This window comes from Protopterus annectens, chromosome 1.part1, assembly GCF_019279795.1.
Source record: "Protopterus annectens isolate FY-2018-M chromosome 1.part1, PAN1.0, whole genome shotgun sequence".
In the NCBI taxonomy this organism is placed as follows: domain Eukaryota; kingdom Metazoa; phylum Chordata; order Ceratodontiformes; family Protopteridae; genus Protopterus; species Protopterus annectens.
The window spans coordinates 498,685,218-498,710,638 of NC_056726.1; the positions used below are offsets into that span (position 1 = coordinate 498,685,218).

General features: G+C 42.0%; 1 protein-coding gene across 2 annotated transcripts in view; it reads right to left on the reverse strand.

The window, feature by feature from the left end:
* Positions 1–25,421, reverse strand: part of HBS1L (HBS1 like translational GTPase) — a 2,781,383-nt gene that overhangs the window by 1,516,522 nt on the left and 1,239,440 nt on the right. The gene's annotated exons all lie outside the window — the stretch shown is intronic.

Sequence of the window (25,421 nt, forward strand, 5' to 3'; positions counted from 1 at the left end):
AAAAGATAATGCATCTGTTTTAAAGGCTGCTCTCAAGGAAATCTGGAGCAAAATTTTCCTAGTCATGCTTAGCTTTTCTGTCAAAAAGCTTTTCACTGGCAAACTAAAAAGCTTGTACAGTTAGACTGTGCAGAACTGCTATATCCCAGACTACCACTGCTAATCTGCAGTGAACATACACAGGGGCTTTCTATACCTTATGTACCACATCAATATGGCAGGTACATCACCACAGGGTAACAAACATCTTAATCTGACCGGCCTGAGAAGCATTCCCCATTCCTTCCTCAGAGACAGAAAAGAGTGGTTCTTCAATGCCCCCGCAGTATACTCCAACAGCCACAGAGAACATGCCTAACTCACAGTTCATGGTGGCTGAAAGGACTACAACCACAGGAACCCAAGGAAAAAGATGAGTGGTCTAAAGAACCTGAAATCAACATTGAGAGGTCACCCATCTGGAACTGAGGCAAGAAAGCAACCTGCTGAAATGAAAAAGGCTGTAGAATTTCTTTTCCTTGTGTTCCAAGGAAAGAGAACAGATGAACCGGCAAACAGTTCTATGGTTAAGCTGAGAAAGAAGCTTGAAACATGGCTAGCAATGTCAGCAATAGCTGGCCAAAAAGTAATGTTTTCACAAAAATAACACAGTGCCAAGCATAAAACACACTTGTCCCAGCTCCTAAAAATAAATCAATAAAAAGCAAGCAAACTGGTCAAAAATAAATGACTACACAAATAACAGAAAAAGAACCACACTAATTCAACTGACACAAATATCTTGTGACAGTCCCAAAAATCAGTAAAAACCGTACTATATTAGTCATAAAAATAAAATATGGAAGGTTTTCCCCCCAGAAGGGATCTTATCTTCCCAGTAATGAAGAAACTCTAGCCAGCATAATTCTTTTTTCTCCAGCACACCATTGATTTTCCCAGCAGTTGAAATTATATGCATTCGGAAACCTAGGACTTAACTACTATTGCTCTATTAAGCATGTGTTAAATGTACGCAAGCTGCCACACAATCTGTAAAGGTTTTTTTAGGGAATTTTTTGAGGAATGTTTTGGGGAATATTTTTATGAAAAATAAACTAAATAACAAAAATGATGTGTAGAATGACTATATTATATATATATATATATACATATATATATATATATATATATATATATATATATATATATATATATATACATACATATATATATATATATATATATATATATATATATATATATATATATAGGATATATAAAGTGTACACACCCCTGTTAAAATGCCAGGTTTTTGTGATATAAAAAAATGAGACCACAATAAATCATTTCAAAACTTTCCCACTTTTAATGTGACCTATAACCTGTACAATTCAATTGGAAAGCAAACAAATCTGTTAGGGGGGAAAAATAAGTTGGTTGCATAAGTGGGCAGACTTTTAAACTAATAGTTTGTTGAAGCACCTTTTGATTTAATTACAGCATTCAGTCTTCTTGGGTACACACCTGCCATCAAAGAGTCTCTAACCACAAATAAAGTTCAGCTGTCCTAGTAGGATTTTCCTGACATTTACTCAGTTGTCTGCTACAGCAAAAGCCACGGTTCGCAGAGAGCTTACAAAGCATCAAAGGGGTCTCATTGTTGAAAGGTATCAGTCAGGAGAAGGGTGCAAAAAAATTTCCACAGCATTGGATATACCATGGAATACAGTGAAGGCAGTCATCAAAAGGTAGAAAAAAATATGGGACAACAGTGACGTTGCAAAGAACTGGACATCCCTCCAAAACTGATGAAAAGTGGGCAGGGAGGCTGCCAGGAGACCTGCAGGAATTTCTGGAAAGTACTGGTTGTGTACTACATGTGACAACAATCTTCTCTATTCTCCATATATCTGGACTATGGTGTAGGGTTGCAAGACGGAAGCCTTTTCTTACACAGAAAAAAATCCAGGCTCAGCTAAAATTTGCAAAACAATACATCGAGTGTCCCAAAAGCATGTGGGAAAATGTGTTATGGTCTGATGAGACCAAGGTTGAACTTTGTGGTCACATTTCCAAAAGGTACATTTGGCACAAAAGCAACACTTTGCATAACCAGTAGAACACCATCCCCATGGTGAAGCATGGTGGTGGCAGTATCATGCTTTGGTGTTACTTTTCTTCAGCTGGAACTGGGGCTTTAGTCAAGGTGGAGGGAATTAGGACCAGTTCCAAACACCAGTCACTTTTGGCCCAAAACCTTCAGGTGTCTGCTAGAAAGCTGAAGATGAAGAAGAATTTCACCTTTCAACATGACAATGACTCCAAGCATACATCCAAATCAAGAAAAAAATAGCTTTACCAGAAGAAAATTAAAGTTTTGAAATGGTCCGGCCAGAGCCCAGACCTAAATCCAATAGAAAATCTGTGGGGTGACCTGAAGAGGGCTGTGCACAAGAGATGCCCTTGCAATCTGACAAATTTGGACCACTGGTTGCTGATAGACTCCTACTAAAGAAGACTGAATGCTGCAATTAAATCAAAAGGTGCTTCAGCAAAGTATTAGTTTAAGGGTGTGCACACTTATGCAACCAGCTTATTGTACGTTTTTTATATTTTTCCCCTAACAGATTTGTTTTTCAATTGGATTGCACAGGTTATAGGTTAACATTAAAGGTGGGAAAAGTTTTGAAATGATTGATTATAGTCTCATTTTTTATATTACACAAAAACCTGGCATTTTAACAGAGGTGTGTACACTTTTTATATAAAAAAAAAACTATATATATATATATACATGTGTGTGTGTGTGTGTGTGTGTGTGTATTTAGTTGGGTCTGCTTCAGTTGGTCGAAGTTTCAGTACTTCAAAACCCACTTGTGCGAGACCACTTGTTCAAAACATCAAAAACAGAGTATGGAGGTCACAATAGAGCACGGAATAGGAATACTCCCTTTTCCTCGCTGAAGTGCAATCTCGGAGTTGGTATATTTAAGTAGGGGATGGGGGGGGGGGTTGTGTTTTTTTTTTTTAGTCCGCCAATCCAGCAAATAGACTTCAGCGGAAGTGCACTTTCATTGAAATGTACTTTTGCTGAAGTGGGCACCTACTTTTCTTTTTCGAAGTAATGAACTTTCGACGAAGAAAGGTAGATCCGTTTAGCTACTTTAACCTCAGTTCTGCTTTGATTAGATTTGTTGAATCACAACAGAGATTTAAATGGTAAAGTCAAAACACACGTTTTTTCATGCCGCTATTACCATGTAGTAGTATTGGTAAAATTCCCCTATTTACCATACTGGTGGATGCTCATACACACACCTGTACACTTTTACTTCATCCACTGTTTACTAGTTTTCACTGTATAAACATGTTTTTGGGGCTGTAAACATGAAAACTGTCATGACAGCTTTCTTTTTTTTTTCCAAAGCACTAACATTTTTTCTGAGCTGTTAACTTAGTTTTTTTATGCACACTAATATACATGGATCAATATTTACAAAATATTATTAAACAAGATATATATTTATAGTGTTCTAGTTTGATTATATTTATGGTTAGATACAGATTAGTTGTGTAAAATCTTAACATAACCATAGATGTCCTTCTCTTCCGTGTTGCAGTATTCTCACTGTGGGATCCTCCACCTCATATGACCCAAATGTCTAGCCCCTATGCAAAAGCTTAAGCTTGGTTGCTGTCAGGTGCGTGGGATGTCACACTCAGGACCATAAACCCTGGGCCTTAAAAGTGACATTTGCATGCACAGACCTCAGAACTGACTGCACAGTTGGACAACAGTCTAAGGAATCCAAGAATGATGCCATGTAGATAGGGAAAATGTGATAAAGGGGGTTAGGTGGGGAAAGGAATACTGCAACATGGAAGGGAAGGACATCTATGATCATGGTAAGATTTTACACAACTAATCTATGTTCTTCTATTCTCATGTTGCAGTATTCTCACTGTGAGAGTATGCCACAGCTCAAGATGAGGAAAGGGTGCAGGAAGAAGTTGCAGTTTCCAGGAAACCGTGGAGGATTGCCCTTGCAAATCATGCCCTGGCTCTGGAGACACAGTCCAACTTGTAATGTTTGGTAAAGGTATGCACAGAGGACCATGTGGCTGCATCTAGAATGGTGGGTGTATCCAGGCCTTTGAGGAAGGCTCCTGAAGTGGCCACTGCTCTTGTAGAACATGCCTTAACATTGTAGGGTAGATCTTTGTAGCAAAAGGACATAGTTCGTCGTATCCAAGAAGATATAATTTGTTTGGATACAGCCTTTCCCTGGGCCCTGGGGTGGAAGGACACAAAGAGCTGATTGGACATTCCAATGGCTTTGGTCTTGTCCAGATAGAATATTAATTGTCTGTGGACATCAAGGGAGTGGAGTACCCTCTCACTGTCATTTTGGGGAGAGGGGAAGAAGGTGGGCAAAGGAATAGACTGATTGAGGGACAGCTCACTGACTATTTTGGGCATGAAGGAGGAACTGGTGCGAAGTGTCACCCTATTTTTGTGGAAGATTGTGTAGGGTGGGGATGCCATGACTGTATGTAGTTCAGAAACCCTTCTGTCTGAAGTAAGGGCTACTAATAGGACAGTCTTCCAGATACAAATCTGCAGAGAAGCAGAGCTTGCTGGTTCAAATGGGGCAATGGTGAGATTCTCCAGTATGTAGTTCAAGTTCCAAGGGGGGCATAGGTTTCCTTGGTGGTCTGACATGGAGAACCCCTTTCAGGAATAGTTTGACTTCCAGCCTGGTAAGAGAAGGTGGATCCATAGGTAAGCAGGCTGAAATGGCAGACAAGTGGACTTTCACTGAAGAGTATGAACGTTCTGATTTTAGGAGCTCACACACAGGCTAGGACTAGTGGAACATCCCCTTGGAAGGAGACAACAACTGGAGAATCTTTTCCATTTTGAAGCATAAGATCGCCTGATAGTGGGTTTCATGGCCTCCTGAACGATGGATAGCACGTCCTCTGAGTACCGGTGTCAGAAAGGGATCAGGAGTTAATCACCCACAGGATTTCCAGGTGTGGGTGAATGAGAGATCCCTTCTGTTGTGTGAGCAGGTCCACCTTGTGAGGCAACTTGTAGTGATTGCCCTTGGGAAGATATAGAAGGGGGAACCAATGTTGCCTTGGCCTAAAGGGAGTCGCCAGCAAGATTTTTGGCTTGTTCTTCCAGATTTTTACAAGGATTTTCTGAATGAGTTGGAAGGGTGGGAAGGCATAAAGGAATAGTCACTTCCATGAAATCGAGAAGGCATCCACTCTTCAAGCTAGTGGGGAGGGGTCCCTGGAGCAGAATAGCTGCAATTGTCTGTTCTGGGGGGAGGCAAACAGATTCATCTGTGGGGTGCCCCACTGGTGGACAACATCTAAGAACACATCTTTGTGCAACATCCACTCATGATGCTGAGAGGATGATCTGCTGAGGTCATCCGCCTGGTGGTTGTCCTTGAATGGAATGTAGACCACCTGCAGTGTGGTGATGTGCTGAGAGGGTAGCTCCCATGCGTGCACTGCAAGCCTGCAGAGTAGATAGGACCTGCCCCCCCGTTTGTTGATGTACCACATCACAGTTGTATTTGTCTGTAAAAATCTGGAGGGGGCCTGCCTGCATTAGAGGAAGGAAGGTCTGTAGGGCTAGAAGGAGAGCAGTCATCTCACTTACAATGATATGTTTTTTTCTGGACGGAGGGCTCCTACTGAGCCTGCACCTTAAGGCCATTCATAGTGGCTCCCCACCCTAGATCTGGAGCATCTGTGTGGATCCACTGCACTGGTTTGGTGGGTTGCGGAGGTAGGCCTGGATTCTGGCTTACTTGTTGGATCCACCACTTCAATTCTGTCTTCAGGCAGGGTAGGAAGGGTAACAAATAAAGCAATCATATGAACCTGAATAAAGTAACCAAAGAATAAAACGATAGCAGATAAAATATCAAAAACTTTGGTTACACATGGCCAGTGTAAAAAAAGAAAATATTTATTAAATAGTAAGCACTAGTCAGACTAGTGTTCACTATTTAATAAATATTCTCTTTTTTTACACCGGCCATGTGTAACCAAAGTTTTTGGTATTTTACAGGGTAGGAAGTGTACCTGAAAGTCCAGTGGGTGTTTATGTTGTGACCAGACATTTTTCAGGTACCACTGGAGCTTCTTCATATGCAGCCTGACTAGGGGTAGCATAGGGAATGTAGCTGCCATGACGCCTAGTACAGAAAGGAACTGCCTGGCCGAAATGTGGCTGACCAGAAGTAGCTCATGGAAGTAGTTGACTATGGAGTAGACTTTGCCCTAAGGAAGGAAAGCCTTAAAGTCTGTTCTTATCCTGCACCCAGGAAGGTTTTGTCTTGGGCTGGGGTGAGGGAGGATTTTGTCAGGTTGAAGGTGAACCTCAGGTTCTGAAGTAGAAACTAAGTGGCTCCTGAGAATAATTTCTTCTTGTGCTAGAATGAGGAGGTCATCCAGGTAAGGATAAATTTGTATGCCTTTTGTTCTGCAGTAGGCTACTGCTGGGGCTAGACACTTTGTGAAGACCCTTGGTACACTAGATAAACCAAAGGGCAAGGCAGTAAACAAAGTGTGAAAACGGTCCAGCAAAACGCAAAAATTTTCTATAGTTTGGATGAATAGGTATGTGGAGGTATGCCTCCTGCATGTCCAAAGTGGCCATGTATGCCTTGATGGCAATAGTGGAAGAAGGGTTTGAAGGGATAACATTCTGAATGAAGGGACTTTCAGAAAGGGGTTTAGTGAGGACAAATCTAAGATGGGCCTCCAAGGGCCATCCTTTTTTGGTACCAGAAAGAGTCTGGAGTAGAACCCCCGCCCTTCTTTGCCCAAGAGGACCCTTTCTACGGTCTCTTATGCGAGTAGATATTGGATGATCTGGGGAATTAGATGTACCTGTTTTCTGGGCGGGAAGGGGATGCCTTGTGGTAGGGGCTTTTCCTGCCAGGTCATAAAGTACCCTTTTTCCACTATTGCTAATATGCAAAGGTCCAAGGTGACTTTTTTCAAGATGGGTAGACAGTGAGAGAGGTGGGAGGAGAGAGGAAGGTGACTTAGGCAGTCACGCATTGTTTCTATCTGGAAAGGGCTGCCTGGGGGTAGGTTGAGGAGCGGTTGCCTTTGGGGAAGATGCCTTTCTAAAGCCTTTCCTGTGCCTAGAGGAGGAGGATGATGACGTGGGGACAAAGGTGGCTTTGGCAGGGTAGTTTCTGTAAAACTTGGGAATGGGTGAAACCAATAAATGTTTGGGGTCTTACAGTTCTTTGCTTTTTTTTCCTGGAGGTTTTAAAACAATTCAGCAGACTGTTTGCCAAACAGGAATTTGTTGTTCAGTGGTGCATCTAAGATTTTGCTTTTAGGAGGGGCTGAAGCCTGAGCCAGGAGTACTTGCGCAGCACAGAGGCTGAAGCTGCAGACCTAGCTGAAGCCTCAGCTGCATCATGGCTGCACTTTAGAGTGTCAGGCAACCTGTGATGCTAAAGACAACTTAGATGCTACCTAAGATTTGTTAGGAGAGTCTAGCATGGAGGAAAGCAAGAAAGGTTCCTAAGAAACCAAGTCCAGGGCATATTTGACCATGTGGGTCTGCTGATTGTCCTGAAGGCCAGCATGTAGGATGTGTACATCTTTTCCCCCCAGTCTGTCCATGACCTTGCTGTGTCTGATGGCAGAAGGAAAGACAAAGGTATTTGTCTGGATTGTTTATCTGGGGACACTGCAATGACTGCAGGATCTGACATTGGTTGCTTAATTAGGTACTTGTGCTCATCGGGTACCTTATAAAACTGGTCAGGTCTTTTGGGAGCTGGGGGATGTGATTCACGGGTCTGGGAGGCTGATGCAAACGCATCCAAGTAAGCTGGAATCACAGGGGGAATAGCAGAGAGGGAGGGTGACTCTACCTGAAGTAATTCAAAGTACCACTTTTGAGCCTCTGTCATCTGTGTGGTATCCTACTTGAAAAACTCCCTCATTATGGAAATTGTTTCCCCCAAAGAAATATCTTCGGGGGGGAGGGAGTCTCCCTCTAAGGAGTCCTCATCTGTGGAGTAGCAGTCCACAGGGGAGGCTAACTGTGATGTGTAGGTCAGAGATTCATCTTAGAAGGAAGAACAGGAATCTTCTCCTGAGTTTTGGGTGGGGGGAATGGAAATAGCTGAGGCTGGCCTAGGGCTGACAGCAAGCAAGGTTGCAGCAGTAGAGGCTGTGGGCCTAAGAGCCATAATGTCCTGAACCAAGGACCGTGAAAATGTTTGCCAGTCTGGTTGGTCTTCAGTGGGAGTAGACAAATGTTTAGTTTTTTGCTTCCTCTTTAGAGTCGTCGTCTTAGTGGTAGTTTGAGTAGGGGTAGGCCTAGTATCTGGCATCTGGCCTGTGGCAGAAGATTCCATTTCCAGAATCATGGGAGGGCATCTGGCGAAGCCTGGTTACCCCTCGACATAAGTCGAGGCCGACATCAGAGTGACCTCTGAGGATGTGCCGACCAGGGATTCTAGTTCGGGTTCCACAAAGGTACTCGCCGAAATCACCGTTTCCTTCTGGACTCCCCTCAGCCCCTAGATAGGTAGCTGGTGGAATGTCTGATGTCGGTGAGGCAGAAGCAGTAGGCCTTAGAATCTTGGCCTTCTTTTTAGGTGGCTCCACCATGCTGGCCGACTCGGATTCCAAGCCTAGTGCTAAATGCTTTAGTCATTGTTTTTTGAGGTAAAGTTTTAGGGCTGCCAGATGACTGTGAAGAGTTTTAGGTACAAATGACTGGCAAATGCTACAGGTTGTATGGACGTGGAATTAGCCTAAGAAGACGAAAGTTCATGCGAGTCCTTGTGCGGAATCTGGCAGCCGCATTTACACTTTCCCTTTCTAGCGGACATCTGCTATCTAGAGAAGGGAGCAACAGCAACCAAAGCTCAAGCAAAAGAAATAAATTCCCCAATGGGGTACTTATCTGAAGATTTCTTCTGAAGGGCGGAGCGAAGTGATCGATCTGACATATGACTGTGCCCCAAAGTTCTGAGGTCTGTGCATGCAGACATCACATTTAAGGCCCAGGGTTTATTTATGGCCCTGCGTGTGACTTCCTACGCACCTGACAGAAACCAGGCTTAAGCTTTCGCAATAAGAGCCAGACATTCGGGTCGCTTGAGGTGGAGGATCCCACAGTGTGAATACTGCAACATGAGAATAAAAGGACATCTATGTGTTCTTTTCTTGAGTTTAGTTCTTGTAACAGACCTGATGAAGGCTTTACTGCATTAGATAGCCGAAAGCGATTTTTTTGTTTTAAGTCTTTATGTACATCTTTTTATGTATACGTTATGCTTTCCTTAACACCTGATCTTGGAATGTGGGTTGCAAATAGGCAGTGTTTTCCTTAACTAGGATTTAATTTGATCTAATCAGTAGTAGTTTGTGTGTGGGGGGGTACTTGCTGTTCTAAAATTTTCACGGCCCTATTTATATTGTTTACCATGCACAGGCTGGTTTAAAATTAAACAATATTTTCCACACCTACTTCTAAGTGCATAAAAGCTAATATCTTTACATTAAAATAACTAATTTTTTGTTACAGAGTATCACTTGTCTGTGATGAATAAAGGCTTGTTGCTTTGGAGCACTAACTGGGTTTCATGATTTTTGGAAAATATTTTGTCTGAGCTCATCAACAAAGTTTTAAGACAACTAGTTACTCTATTTCTTTCCTCAACACTCGTGATGATGACATTGGAACTGGACAGATTTATTTATTTTTTTTTATTACAAAGGGATAAAGCAACAGCAGGATCACAGCTTTTTTTAAGGGATATTTTGCAAGTTTAAGGTCATGTTTTACTTCCACCTTCCTACCATGAGTCAGCCAGAGTCTCACATTTCCTGGCATGTAAAGTTCAACTGATTGATGAATATGTTCTCACTGGTTTTCAGATTTACTCACTTAAAAGTCCAATATTTATGGCTCCAGGAAAGGGAAATAATGCAGCTTCATATGACAGTACAAAGTCAAAATGTTGTAAATTTTGAGCCTGGATATCTTTATGACCTCAGTGGATGTGAAATAAAAATGAGCTACAGTTTCCTTTCTGAGTGGGTCTTCCTTGGCAAAAGGCTTTTCAGTGTTATTGACAAAATGATCCAAAAGCAAGGGAGACAAATTCCTAAAGAAAGCAGCATGAAATTTAATCCAGTACCTACAGGGAACATCTGGCTATTATTTTGATACCCTCGTTTAGTACAGAGTTGTTCATAGATAGGTACTAGGCTATTGGCCCTAGGGCCCATACAAGCCTAGCCAAAAAATGTACCCTGGCTTTCGCCACCCAAGAAATTTATTTTCCTGTGCCCCTGTCGAGCAGAGCCACAAGTGATCCCTGGGGTGAATTTCCCATTTCCCATCCAATCATCAAGATTTTTCTTGAAGAATGCTAATGAGGAGCTCTGTTTGACATAGATAGGTAGTCTGTTCCAGAGTATGGGAAGTCTCTGGGACAGGAATCTATCCCTCCAGCATGTTCTGTTTATTGTGGTGACAAGGTTTAGGTCCCTAGAGCGTGTAGCTCGGAGGGATTGGGATTTCTTTAAGTGGAGCATGTCCAACAGCTCTGGGTTTGACATAGCTTTGTATGTTAGGCAGAGATCGGCCCTGAGTAGGCGATATGCGATGGAGTAAAGCTGTAGTTTTTTGAGGCGGTCTGCATAGGGCATCTGTTTGAGGCCAGTAATCCTCTTTGTGAGGTATTTCTGTGGTCTTTCCAGTTGTTGCAGATGTCTTGTGAGGTAAATACCAAAAGGGGCGTTGTACTCTATAATGGGTCTAATGAGTGATGAGTAGAGGGGAACAATGACCTCTTTTTTTCTGTATGAGAATCCTTTTGTGATGAGATGAGCCACGTAGAAGGATTTCCTGACCACTGTGGCGATGTGATTATCAAAGGAGAGACTACTGTCCACCTGTGTCCCAAGGTCTCATCACATTTTCAGCATTAAGTAGACTACCAGCTATGTGGTACTTCATGGGTACAGAGTTTTTACCAAAGGGGATGACAATATGACAATACACTTTTTGGCAATGAACTTCAGGCCATGGCTTTGACACCAGGTATCTGTCTCAGTAAGTCCCTTTTGTAGTTTGCCCACATCGTTAGGAGTTTCGATTATGGCTCCTAGTTTGCAGTCATCTGCAAACTTTGTTAGCCAAAGACCTTCTGTGTTGGCCTGCACTTCAGAGAAGTAGATACCAAACAGGAGAGGACCCAGGACTGAACCCTGTGGTACTCCACTTGTCACAGGTCTGATGTCGGATTTGGAATCCGCTACTTTCACAGTGTGGGTTCTGTCCGTGAGCCAGTTGGCAACCCATCTTGTCACATAGGGATTTATACCTAGTTTAGTGAGCTTATCTATAATTCCAGGGGATGGTGTTGAAAGCCTTGGCGAGATCTAGATAAGCTGTGTGAACCATTTTACCCTCATCTATGGCTTTGGTGACTGCTTCAAAGAAGTCAATCAGGTTTAGGAGACATGATCTGCCTTTTACAAATCCAAACTGGGTAGGGTCCAGAGTTTGGAGATTACCAATGTCTTTGTTTATGAGTTCCACGATGATACATTCCATGGCCTTGCAGACCAGGCTAGTCAGGCTAATGGGGCGGCAGTTCCCGGGGTCCGTCGTGAATCCCCCTTTGTGGAGTGGGATAACCGTCACTGTGTGCCATTCAGTGGGCACAAAGCCTGAGGTGAGGCAATGATTGAACATGGTACTTGGGTAGGGTGCCAGTTCATTCTGTAGTTCGTGTAGAACGCAGCCTGGGATATTGTCAGGTCCCATGGATGCTGTGTTCTTGGCTTTGGAGCGTGTTTTTTTACCTGTGCAGCCGTGATTATAGGAACTTTGAATTCTTCCGGTATAGAGATAGGCCCTCTAGGGGGTGAGAGGGGGGTAAAGTTAGCACTGAACCTATCTGCTAGGATGTTGGCAATATCAGTTGGTTCTGTATATTTAGTGCCATTGTACTGTAACTCAGAGCAGATCTGAGTGTTCCCATTTAGATTCTTGACATAGCTATAGAATGCTTTGTGGTTGTCTTTAGAGTCAGTGGCAATTTTGTTTTCATAACTAGCTTTGGAGGATTTTATGAGGGATCTCAGCTTCTTACTGAGGTTGACCAGGGAGTTCCTCCAGTCATGGGATTTTACTCTTTTTTGCAACAGTTTCTTTCTTCTGTTGTAGAGTTTGTTTATGGCAGAGGACCACCAGATTGGCTTCCTTTTTTGGAGGATAACATCTTGGTTCTATTAGGGATAGCATGATCCATGCACTCGTGTAAGTGCTTATAAAGTGCATTTGTGTAGGATTCGGCAATCATACCTCTATTGTCCGTCTGCATGGGTGTCATGAAGTTTGCCACTTCTGTCTTAAGAAGTGTGAAGTTGGCTTTGGAGAAGTTTTTTATGATGGTTTCCCTAATTGGGGCTGGGGGTGGGATGTGGATGTCTAGGCTGATTAGCTTGTGGTCGGATCTGACCAACGAGGAATTGACCTCTGGTGTGGAACACTGGTTTCCCATGTTGGTAATGACCAGGTCTAGGATATTGCTGCCCCTGGTGGGGGTGTGAATAAGTTGATCCAAGGCGTTGGAATTTATGACTTCTAGAAAATGAGCAAAAGAGTTGGTACATGAGTAGTTTTCCCAGTTAATGGTGGGGTAGTTGAAATCGCCCATTATTAGGGTGTTGGGTTGTAACCTAATACTTTACAGTGTATTCAGAAATGAGGAGTGTGAATCCTGGGGCATGGTGGGGGGTCTGTAGCAAGCTACAATTTGGATTGCGGTCTTGCCCAGAGTTAGTTGCACTTGGATAATCTCGGATGCATTATGCTGTGCAACTAGCCTGGAGGTGTGGACATCCTTAATGAATATGGACACGCCTCCACCTTTAGTGCTTCTTTCTGGGTTAGGTGGCCGAAAGGTGTGGTATGAATTGAAGCCTGGTAATGCAGGAGTGCTCTCTGGAGCTTTGAACCAGGTCTCTTTCACTGCACAGATGTCAATGTTCTCCATTTTAAGGAGTGCCTCGAGTGAATGCATTATGAGGTTTAGACTTCTAGCATTGAGTAGCATTACCCTCAGATTTTGCTTGCTTGTACCTGTTACGGTGGTGAATTTGTCATTTGAACCTTGCCTAAAAAAGGCACTATAGGGGTGGCAAGAACCTCTATTCCAGGCAACACAGTTTTTTTCTTTATTGCAGTAATCATACTTATCAATGGGGGATTAGTAGTCTTCAAATTTAGTACAGTAGACTCCCTCTTGTCCAGCCTCTCCTTAACTGCCTTCCTCTCTTTAACCTGCCATCAAATTTCTGCCATAGTTCCAACAAAAGACTACAGAGAACAACACTTCTGCCTCCTCTAGGCTTAATGATGACACACATTTGAGTTTTAGATTTAATATTCTTTAGAAAAATGCATACTAACATAAGTTTTGTTATTCTTATTGACTTATAACCTATAAATGGTATTTTGTATGCTTTTTCTGATTAACCAGTCATTCATTTATCCAGCCTAAGGTCCAGTCCCAGCGAGACCTGATGAGAGTTAGTCTATTGTAATTGTGTTTTTGGCAGTTAGCATTATTAAGTGGGTTAGTGCAGCCCTGTCATATTCTAAAAAGCCCTACTCCAGGAGGGCAATTAAGAATAATGCAGATGTGAGTCTTAATGGAGTGGTCCATATTTTCTCTAAAAGCTCTAATACATCTATCGTAATTTGTTCCAGGGAAACACATTCATAAAATGTCTAAAGCCATCACAAAGGAAGGACCACCTATAACTCTAGCAATCTGAATTTTGTCCTGGAACAAGACTGAAATTCAGAATGGGGTATAAAGGAATTTTGTGTGTCTGCTCGACAGTGGCACAGGAAAATAACTTTCTTGGGTGGCGTAAGCCAGGGAATCTTGTAAGCTAGGCTTACGTAGGCCCTTGGGCTGATAGCCTAGTACCTACCTATGAACCTATAAAGAAATGCTGCTATCCAAAGAATCTGAAGCTTTTAGACTTTTTGTGCAAGTCAAATGTGTAAATTCCATTTGTTTTCATAATCAGACATCCCAGGTAATTTTTTCCATTAAAGCTGATGTTTCTTCATCTGACTCATCTTAGATTTCCAAAGAATACTACATATACACAGTAACCTAGTAAACCCCTTTTCATGGATGAATTAATTCCTAGCTTCTAATATGCAGTTTACTAATTCTGAGATAGTCGTTTTTATATAACACTCTAAACTTCATCCCAGCAACTAGCTTTTTCAATTCATTGTGCAATAAGGAACAATGGTCTACTTAACTACCCTTTTCATTAAATTATTCTTCAGTGAGAAATGTATAATTTCTAGATAACTCATTCCCATTAGTAAATGTTGTACCCCATTTGATTATACCAATTTTCCAAATATCCATGTCATGAACCTAGTTTCAGACAAAGAAGCATTAGGATTAATTCTACATCTCAGTTTAAGGGTGATAAAACTCCATCACTTTGCAGACATTTATTTTTCTCTTACTTCTTTCCTCAAATATTTAATCCACATACCTTTAGAATCCCATAATTCTTGTAGATGGATTATTTTTCAAGCTGCCAAAAGCCCCTTGCTGTTTATCTGATAAAATATATATAACTGGATGGATATAAAATTCAGTCTCTAGTACTCTCAAACTATCATCCTCCAATCAGACAGCCAACAAATTCCCAAATTTCCAGCTGATATTTTTGTTCTGTTTTTACCAAATATGCAGAAGCTGCTCAAGTGGCATGAATAGTATACTGAATGTGGCATAAATAATCAAAGGAAGCACAAGCCACTGTAAAGCCTGCACTTTTTGGCCAGTATCTAAAACATTTTTTTCCCCATAGGCAACAGTATTTTTCAGTCTTTTTAATTATATTTGTGCAGGTCTAGGTAAGGAATTCTGCTAAAGGGGTCTCACCATGATCCCTAAACAACTTATCAGCCCTAACTTACTCATAACTGGTAATTTTTCTAGTGACAGGCAACAATTAACCACTAAAGTATTTGTCTTCTCTAGGTTTAATTTGTGTCCTTTACCAAAGTGTAGCAAAATGTTACATACAATATCCTGCTATTGCTATCAAATTTGCATATCATCAGCCTAGACAGATTGTTTGTGGTATATTTCTTGAACAGTTAAATTGTTGATTGGTGCCTCTCTCAAATGCTCCAGCAATGGCTCCATAATAAACAATTACAGGAGTGAGAACACATTCTTGCATGTTCCCTCTTTTAATGTCAAGGGATGAGGAAAGTTCATTACCTAGTTAATTTTGGTTTGAGTCATATTACAGAAAAATTCCAACATCTAAACAAAGGTTTAATGAAAACTTACATGGTGAAGTAAATTAAATAAGAAATGCCAGGTGACCCTGTCAAAGGTCTTCCTCAACAAAACATAAAAATCACTATTTGTTGAGCCTTCCTTTCTGGTGTCATTATTCTTTTCAATCTTTTAATGAGGTTGTCTGATGTACTTCTACCAACCACTCACCCTGTTTGAACAGTGTGTAATAACCTAACCCTAAAACAATTTATACTTTTTGTAAGAACTGAAGTAAAAAAATAGTTATGGTTTAGGATACAAATGGGAAAATATGACTCAGCTAGAGAGGGGTCTTTGCCTTGTTTATGTATGACTACTATGATGGAAACCCACCACAAAAGGGTGGCTGGACTTTTTAACCACACTGTTAATTTTACAATCAATTGGAAAATTACATAGTGTATGACTCTAGTGGGATTCCATCTGGACCAGGAATCATGTTTTACCCCAATTTCTTTTCCACTGATGTTTTTCATTACAGAATGTTTCACCTCTTGACTGAGGCCCAGTAGTGTAAAGTTTGCAGTAAAGGTTTCCCCCAGTCCTGTTCCTCTTCTGTACTTGGGGAGTCATATAAATCCAAGTAAAACGAGTTACAAGACTTGAGTATCTCAGTCTGGTCATATATCATTTTATCTTAAGCTTTATTCTTCATAACAGTTACCTGTCACTCTCAGCACTCAGCCCTCAGATTAGATACTGAATATTCTGCATTCCACACAGAGTTATCAAAACTTGGATAACTGAAGAATTGTCTTTATTTGCCCAATTTTATAGTTTAATCCTCCTGAACCCTTTTGCCTTCCAATTTTGCTTTCTATCAATAGAATTTCATCTTAAGCTTGGGCTTCAGGCCAGTTATTTTACATTAAGAAGGTTCGTGGTCTGCACTCTTGTGGGAGGAGAGGCTGGACTCTGCCCTTCTGAGCTGGGAATTTCTGGTTAAAGGCTTATAGTGCCTGCATATTTGAACTGTTTCTTACTGAAATTGGCACACCTTGTTTGCTGTAGCATAGACTAGATCCAGGCCTGCTGAATCTAGCTTTGTTTGTATACTGGTTATTTCCCTGAAACGCTAATCCCACCTAAAACACAGCTTTTCAGCACTTCTGTGGATCTCTAGTGATATCTGCATTGCTTATTGTACTTATTTCCTTGTTTCAATTGAAAGAAAGTTACTGTTTGTCGTTTTTGCATTTAAGTTACCTGTAAGACATTGCATTTAAGTTACCTGGCACTTGCTCACTAAAGCAATTATATAAGTCAGCACGAAAAAATTAAAAGCACTACACCCTCACAAACTCCCCTTGAGTACCTTGTTCCCCATTGGTCCTTTTTTATAATTATAAAGGAATTCCTAATACTATTCTAGCATGTCCAAAGGTCAGTTGTCAATCTCCTCTCCGGTCCAGCTGGTGAATCTGGGAATCTTGAGGCAATGTTACAACTGCCTCATGTACACAGACAACCCTCTCCTCCTCCCAACAAATTCCAACACATGCGAGAGATGCAACCATATAGCCAAACTGGAGGCTAAGCTCTCTCAACTCAGTACTGGCGCAACCAGTCAGGAGGAGAAGGAAACCACACTCACTACAATTCCAGTCTCACATAGACCTACCACGACAGCAAACCAAACACATAAACACACAAAAACATACTCGGAGGCTCTAAATAAAAATCTGCCTAAACAGCAGAGACCTCCAAAGCAGACACCCAAGCAACCGCTACCCCAAAACAAAACATATGCAACACATAGCTCACAAAGCCAGTGTGCCGAACAGTCACAGCCCTTAAGGCTAAACAACACACCTGATACACTTGTAATAGGTGACTCTATCGTCAGGCACACTGACATCCCGCTCACCAGGCTGAACAAGGAGAAGGTCACGGTGAGCTGCCCATCGGGCGCTAGGATCCACCACATAACACAAGCACTCAGGTCACTCCAAGGCAAGTACAAATATGACTCAGTCATTGTCCATGCTGGTGTGAATGACCCGAGACGTACCTCCCTGGACTACATGAAAAGAGACATAGAGGAGCTCTCTGAGCATGTAGCCCAGGCCGGTATGACCCTGACCTTGAGTAGCATCTTACCCTCACCAAGAATGATGCCACAATATGAAGACAAGATGATCAACTTCAACAATTGGCTTAAGTATTGGTGTCATTCAAAGGGGATCCAATGCCTGTCAGCCTGGGATGACATGCTCGACAAGCCACGATGCTTCGCTAGGGACGGCTTGCACCTGTCACCCCTGGGCTTTCGGATATTGGCAAAGGCTCTTGCTACCCCCATAGTGCCTTTTTTAGGCAAGGCTCAAAAGACAAACCCACCTCCATAGGTATCACAAGGGATAAGAAACTAAGAGTAATGCTACTCAATGCCAGAAGTCGAAACCTCAAGATGCACTCACTCGAAACTCTCCTTAGCATGGAGAACATCGATATCTGTGCAGTAACAGAAACCTGGTTCAAGGCTCCCGAGAGCACCCCAAGCACTACCAGGTTATACCTCATACCATGCTTTTCGGCCCCAAAACTTGGACCGAACCGCAAACGGAGGGGGAGTATCAATATTCGTCAAAGATACCCACACCTCCAGGTTGGTGGCACAGCACGAAGCATCAGAGACAATCCATGTGCAACTAACAGTGGGTAAAACTGCCTTCCAGTTTATAGCCTGCTACAGACCACCCTCCCAACCCCAGGAACCCCACTCTGCCTTCCTGAGAACACTGGAAAATATGAAGGTCTCTCCAAACACCATTATATTGGGCGACTTCAACTACCCAAACATAAACTCTAGCTCCAACACCCTAGCCCAAAGGTTCTTAGAATTTATAAACTCAAATGTTATGGAACAACTTGTTACCACTCCCACAAGAGGGGAAAACATACTGGACCTGATCATCACCAACATGGGGACTCTATGCTCCAGACCAGAAGTGTATCCCTCACTGGTAAGATCAGACCATAAACTGATCTCACTGGATATTCACATCCCGACCCCACCCCCTGCCCAGAAAACCACAGTGAAAAACTTCTCTAAAGCAAATTTCACACTCCTCAAAACCGAGGTGGAATCCTTCAAAGCCCCCGGGCCTGTGGAAAATACGGCCCAGACCGCAGAATCCTTTATAAACGCATTCTATGAACACCTTCAGGAATGCATGGATCATGCAATCCCAAATAAAACCAAGACCCAATCCTCCAAAGGCAGACGTCCTGTCTGGTGGACCCCAGCCATAAACAAACTATACAATAGAAGGAGGAAGCTACTACATGATAGAGCAAAATCCCAAAAGGGAAGGCATCTCTGATCAGTATTAGCAAAAACTATGGGCACTCATAAAATCGTCTAAGGCCAGCTTCGAGAGAAAAATTGCACAGGACACTAAGGATAATCACAAGGCTTTCTTTAGTTATGTTAGGAACCTGGGTGGGAATTCCCAGATATGCTCAGAATTAGTCCAAAATGACAAAAAATACACCGAACCCACAGACATTGCCAACATCCTAGCTGACAGGTTCAGCACAAACTCCCCCCCCCCCCACCAAAGGGCAAATATCTATCCCAGCAGAGTGCTGCCCCCTGACATCTCAGATGCTCAGGTAAGAGCCGCCCTCTCCAAAGCAAAAAACACAGCATCAACGGGACCAGATGGTGTCCCGGGCTGCGTCCTACATGAACTCCAAGAAGAGCTAAACCCAAACATACAACTACTGTTCAATCTCAGCCTTACTACACGATATGTACCCAAAGAGTGGCGTACAGCAACAGTGGTCCCTATCCACAAAGGTGGTGCCTCAACGGATCCTGGAAACTATCGCCCCATAAACCAGACTAGCTTGGTCTGCAAAGCTATGGAAAGGATCATCATGGACCTCATAAATAAAGATATTGGGGACCTACAGACACTGGATCCTACTCAGTTCGGCTTTGTTAAGGGCAGATCCTGCCTCTTAAACCTGGTTGATTTCTTTGAAACAGTCACCAAGGCCATTGACGAGGGGAAGGTGGTCCACACAGCCTACCTGGACCTCGCAAAAGCCTTCGATACAATACCCCACTCGGGCATTATAGATAAGCTCACCAGCTTAAATATAAACCTCTATGTTACTAGATGGGTTGCAAACTGGCTCAAGGACATGATTAGAATTGTTGGAGCCGTGTCAGACTCCAAACCAGTTACAAGTGGCATCCCACAAGGCTCAGTCCTGGGATCGCTCTTGTTCAGTATATATTTCTCAGAGGTACAGGCCAACACGGAAGGACTGTGGCTGACCAAGTTCACAGATGACTGCAAACTGGGCGCCATAATCGACTCTCCAGCTGACACAAGCATCCTCCAAAAGGGCCTCATAGAAACAGACAACTGGTGCCAGAGCCATGGCCTCAAGCTAAACGCCAAAAAGTGTATAGTCGTCCCCTTTGGCAAAAACAAAGTGCCCACAAATTACCACATAGGTGGTAATCCATTAAGTACAGAAGATGTAATTAGGGACCTGGGGACCCAAGATGATAGCAATCTCTCATTTGACAACCACGTGGCCAAAGTGGTTAGAAAAACATTTTATATAGCCCACCTAATCATGAAGGGATTCACATCTAGATCAGGGGAGGTCATCGTGCCTCTTTACTCATCCCTCATCAGGACCATAATTGAGTACAATGCCCCTTTTGGGATGTACCTTACCAGACACCTGCAGCAACTGGAAAGACCCCAAAAATACCTCACCAAGAGGATCAAAGGGCTCAAACAGATGCCATATGCTGCCCGGTTAAAGAAACTCCAGCTCTACTCAGTGGCATACCGCCTGCTCAGAGGCGATCTGTGCCTGACGTATAAAGCCATGTCCAACCCGGAATTAATGGACATGCTGCACCTCAGAAAATCCAAATCCCATCAAGCTACGCGCTCGAGAGACTTGAACCTCAGCACTAAAATAAATAGGACATGCTGGAGGGACAGATTCATAACCCAGAGGCTCCCTTCAGTCTGGAATAAAATCCCAGTCCAGGTTAGGCAGAGTCCCTCATTGACTCTCTTCAAGAGGAATCTTGATGAGTGGATGGGAGATCATAGGTTTACCCCGGGTATCACTTCTGTGTCACTGTTAGACAGATGCACAGTATACTAACCTCGAAAAAGGGCATAGCAAAATTAATTTAAAATGGGAGGCGAAAGCCAAACACTCTGGCTAGGCTTATAAATGCCCTAGGGCAGAGAGCTTAGTATGAACCTATGAACCTATTAAGGGTTTCATAATTTCCCGTTTGCCAAATATAGTTAATTTTTCATTCTTTCAGATAAATATTGAGCAGTTCTTTAAATCTCTCCCAAAGTATATTCATGTCACAGTCAATATTCAGAAAGCTGGTTAACTCTACTTTAACACAGTCACAATTAACTCTTTACAAAAATCTTGACAGTCAGAAATCCCCATATTAGTTTTCCAGTGAAGTTAGAATGTTCTGTTTATTTCAATGTCTATGTCTATGCCTAAAAGGACTGCAGAATGGTCCAGGAGAAGTCTTGGTGCATATTCTACTTTTTATACATGTACAGACACTGTCTTAGACAGAAAAAACACGGTCAAGTCTATCAGGCTGTTCATACCCAAGAGAGAAAAATATGTATTCTTATTTATCACCCTATAAATCATTATGCACATCCTAATCCCATCTTTTACTTACATTTACCTAAAAATATAGTCATCTTAGGCTAAACATACAACTGGGTCTACCTTTTACTGTACAGATAAAGGTCAACAGGTTCTAATCACTTGCCCAGATATCTAGTCCTCATTGGAATACTATCCAGGATCCCAGCATCTGGGTTAAAATATTGGAATTCATACTTGAAGGAACAAATAGGTTAATTATTAACGAGATATGCCCTGCTAGCCTACCTTTAATGACAGTGAATCCTCCTTCCTTGTCAGAGTTAGTAGCTACAAATCTAAATGTCAATACTCAATTAATGTAACAAATCCACATCTCTCCACAGGATATAAGAAGCCACTAACTGGCTTTAAACCTAATTTCTGCAGTACATGGGATTCAGCTGTCAACTGCATTTCCTTGAGTAAGGTAAAATCTAAAGCTAACTTTCTCAAGTCTCAAATGAGTAACACTCTATTATATTTAATGGGCCATATATATATATATATATATATATATATATATATATATATATATATATATATATATATATATATATATATACATATATATATACATATATACAAATACACACACACACACACACACAGATATACATACATGGGTCCCTATCAGTTGATCGAGTTTTCAGAAACTTGAACTCCATATGGTTGAGTTTTACAACACTCAAAGCTTATGAATGGAGATCGTAGTACAGTGAGGATCAGGAAATTTACCCTTTTTCTCACTGTAGTGTGATCTCGGAGTTGTATATAAAATTTTCAGGGGGGGTGTGGGAGTGCAGGGGGCTTATCCCCTGCAAAAACATAAAAAAGTAGGTGTGTGTGTGTCTGTTTTTTTTTGTTTTTTTTGATGTTCGGATTTTTGGAAACCTGGTGATATGGTCTACTTAATATTTTTTCGAGTTTCCGAAAAGTCAATCATCTAACACAGACCCATATATGAATATACCTCTGACCATTTCTATCAAGTCCCTGTAGCCAATAATTTACAAAATTCCAGATGAAGAGCAAAACAGATTACTAGAAAAAATATAGTAAGTCTTTCCGCATGCTGCTTAAAAGTAATCAACAGTTGAAAATTAAAACATAACCACAGTATATATATATATATATATATATATATATATATATATATATATATATATATATATATATATATATATATATATATATATGTGTGTGTGTGTGTGTGTGTATATATATATATATATATATATATATATATATATATATATATATATATATATATATATATATATATATATATGTGTGTGTGTGTGTGTACAGGTCCACTTTATAATTTCGAAATACTGAAATCTCGAATTTCAGTATTCCAAAACCACAAAGCCGAAAACCCAACCACAACTCACAAGCTCGAAAACACACAACGGCGAAATTCAAAATCCTGTACCCACGCTACACATACAGTACACACAAACATACACAAAACTCCCCCCCCCACAATTAAACAAACTAATCTAAACTACATATAAGCACCCCTTGTGCCCCCACACCCCCTACTTATATATTCTAACTCCAAGATCGCACAAACAGTAACACAAATGAAACTGACATACACACACACACACACACACACACATCTTGCAGTCCCTCAAACACACACAAGAGTCACAACACACACTTACACACCTAAACCACTAACCAACATACTTACACACACAAACTTACCAAAATTAAGCCCAAACATCCACATTCCGTACCACCGGAAGAAGAAATTCGAAATATCCGTGCTTCTGCCGGGTTTGGAAATGAGAGTATTCGGCTTTGTAAACTCAAAATATTGAAATTCGAGATTTCAGTATTTCGAGTTTACAAAGTGGACCCGTATATGTGTGTGTGCGTGTGTGTGTGTGTATATATATATCTTCTTCTTTCGGCTGCTCCCATTAGGGGTCGCCACAGCAGATCAACTGTTTCCATTTCTTCCTGCCCTCTGCATCTTGCTCTGTCACACCAACCACCTGCATGTCCTCTCTCACCACATCCATAAAAACCTTATCTTAGGCCTTCCTCTTTTCCTGTTACCTGGCAGCTTCATCCTTAGCATCTTTTTCCCAATATACTCTGCATCCCTCCTCAGCACATGTCCAAACCAACATAATCTTGCCTCTCTGGCTTTGTCTCCAAACCTTCCAACCTGGGCTGACCCTCTAATATACTTATTCCTAATCCTGTCCATCCTCGTCACACTCAGTGCAAATCTTAACATCTTCAACTCTGCGACGTCAAGCTCTGACTCCTGCCTTTTTGTCAATGCCACTGTTTCCAACCCATATAACATAGCTGGTCTCACTACCCTCTTGTAGACCTTCCCTTTTACTCTTACTGGTACTCATCTGTCACAAATCACTCCTGACACTTCTCCACCCACTCCATCCTGTCTGTACTCTCTTCTTCACCTCTCTTCCACACTCACCATTATTCTGAACTGTTGATCCCAAGTACTTAAACTCATTCACCTTTGCCACCTCTACTCCCTGCATCCTCATCATTCCTCTATCCTCCCCTCTCATTCACACACATATATTCTGTCTTAGTCCTGCTGACCTTCATTCCTCTTCTCTCTAGAGCATATCTCCACCTCTCCAGGGTCTCCTCCACCTGTTCCCTACTCTCACTACAGATCACAATGTCATCTGCAAACATTATAAACCACGGGGACTCGTGTCTGATCTCGTCTGTCAACCTGTCCATCACCATTGCAAATAAGAAAGGGCTCAGAGCTGATCCTTGATGTAATCCCACCTCCACCTTAAACCCATCTGTCACTCCCACCGCAGACCTCACCTCTGTCACACTACCCTCATATATACCATGCACCACTCTTACATACTTCTCTGACACTCCCGACTTCCTCATACAATACCACAACTCCTCTCTAGACACCCTGCCATATGCTTTCTCTAAATCCACAAAGACACAATGCAACTCCTCCTGACTTTCTCTGTACTTCTCCATCAACACTCTCAGATCAAACATCACATCTGTAGTGCTCTTTCCTGGCATGAAACCATACTGCTGATCACTAATCATCACCTCCCTTCTTAACCTAGCTTCCACTACTCTTTCCCATAACTTCATGCTGTGACTGATCAGTTTAATCCCTCTGTAGTTACTACAGCTCTGCACATCACCCTTATTCTTAAAAATTGGTACCAAAACACTTTTTCTCCATTCTTCAGGCATCCTCTCACTTTCCAAGATTTCATTAAACAATCTAGTTAAAAACTCCACTGCCATTTCACCTAAACACCTCCATGCTTCCACAGGTATGTCATCGGGACCAACCGCCTTTCCGTTCTTCATCCTCTTCATAGCTATCCTTACTTCCTCCTTGTTAATCCACTGTACTTCATGATTTACTATCCGCATATCATCCAACCTTCTCTCCCTCTCATTCTCTTCATTCATCAACCCCTCAAAGTACTCTTTCCATCTGCTCAACACACTCTCCTTGCTTGTGAATACGTTTCCCTCATTATCCTTTATCACCCTTACCTGCTGCACATCTTTACTAGCTCGGTCCCTCTGTCTAGCCAAACAGTACATGTCCTTTTCTCCCTCCTTAGTGTCCAACCATTTATACAACTCTTCATACGCCTTATCCTTAGCCTTCGCCACCTCTATCTTTGCCATGCACCTCATCTCCTTATACTCTTGTCTACTTTCTTCATCTCTTTGACAATCCCACTTCTTCTTCGCCAACCTCTTTCTCTGAATACTCTCCTGTACTTCTTCATTCCACCACCAGGTCTCCTTGTCCTCCTTCCTCTTTCCAGATGTCACACCAAGTACCTTTCTAACCATCTCTCTTACTAGCTCTGCTGTAGTTACCCAGCTATTCGGTAACTCTTCACTGCCACCCAGTGCCTGTCTTAACTCTTCCCTGAACATCACCTCACAATTACCCTTTTTCAGTTTCCACCATTTGATCCTTGGTGCTGGCCTCACACTCATCCTCTTCTTGATCACCAATGTCATCCTACAAACCACCATCCTATGCTGCCTAACTACACTTTCCCCTGCCACCACTTTACAGTCTCCAATCTCCTTCAGATTGGCCCTTCTACATAAGATATAATCCACCTGTGTGCATCTTCCTCCACTCTTGTATGTCACGCTATGCTCCTCCCTCTTGTTAAAATACGTATTCATCACAGCCATGTCCATCCTTTTCGCAAAATCCACTACCATCTGACCTTCTGCATTCCTTTGCTTAACACCATACCTACCCATCACTTCCTCATCCCCTCTGTACCCTTCATCAACATGCCCACTGAAATCTGCTCCAATCACCATTCTCTCACCCTT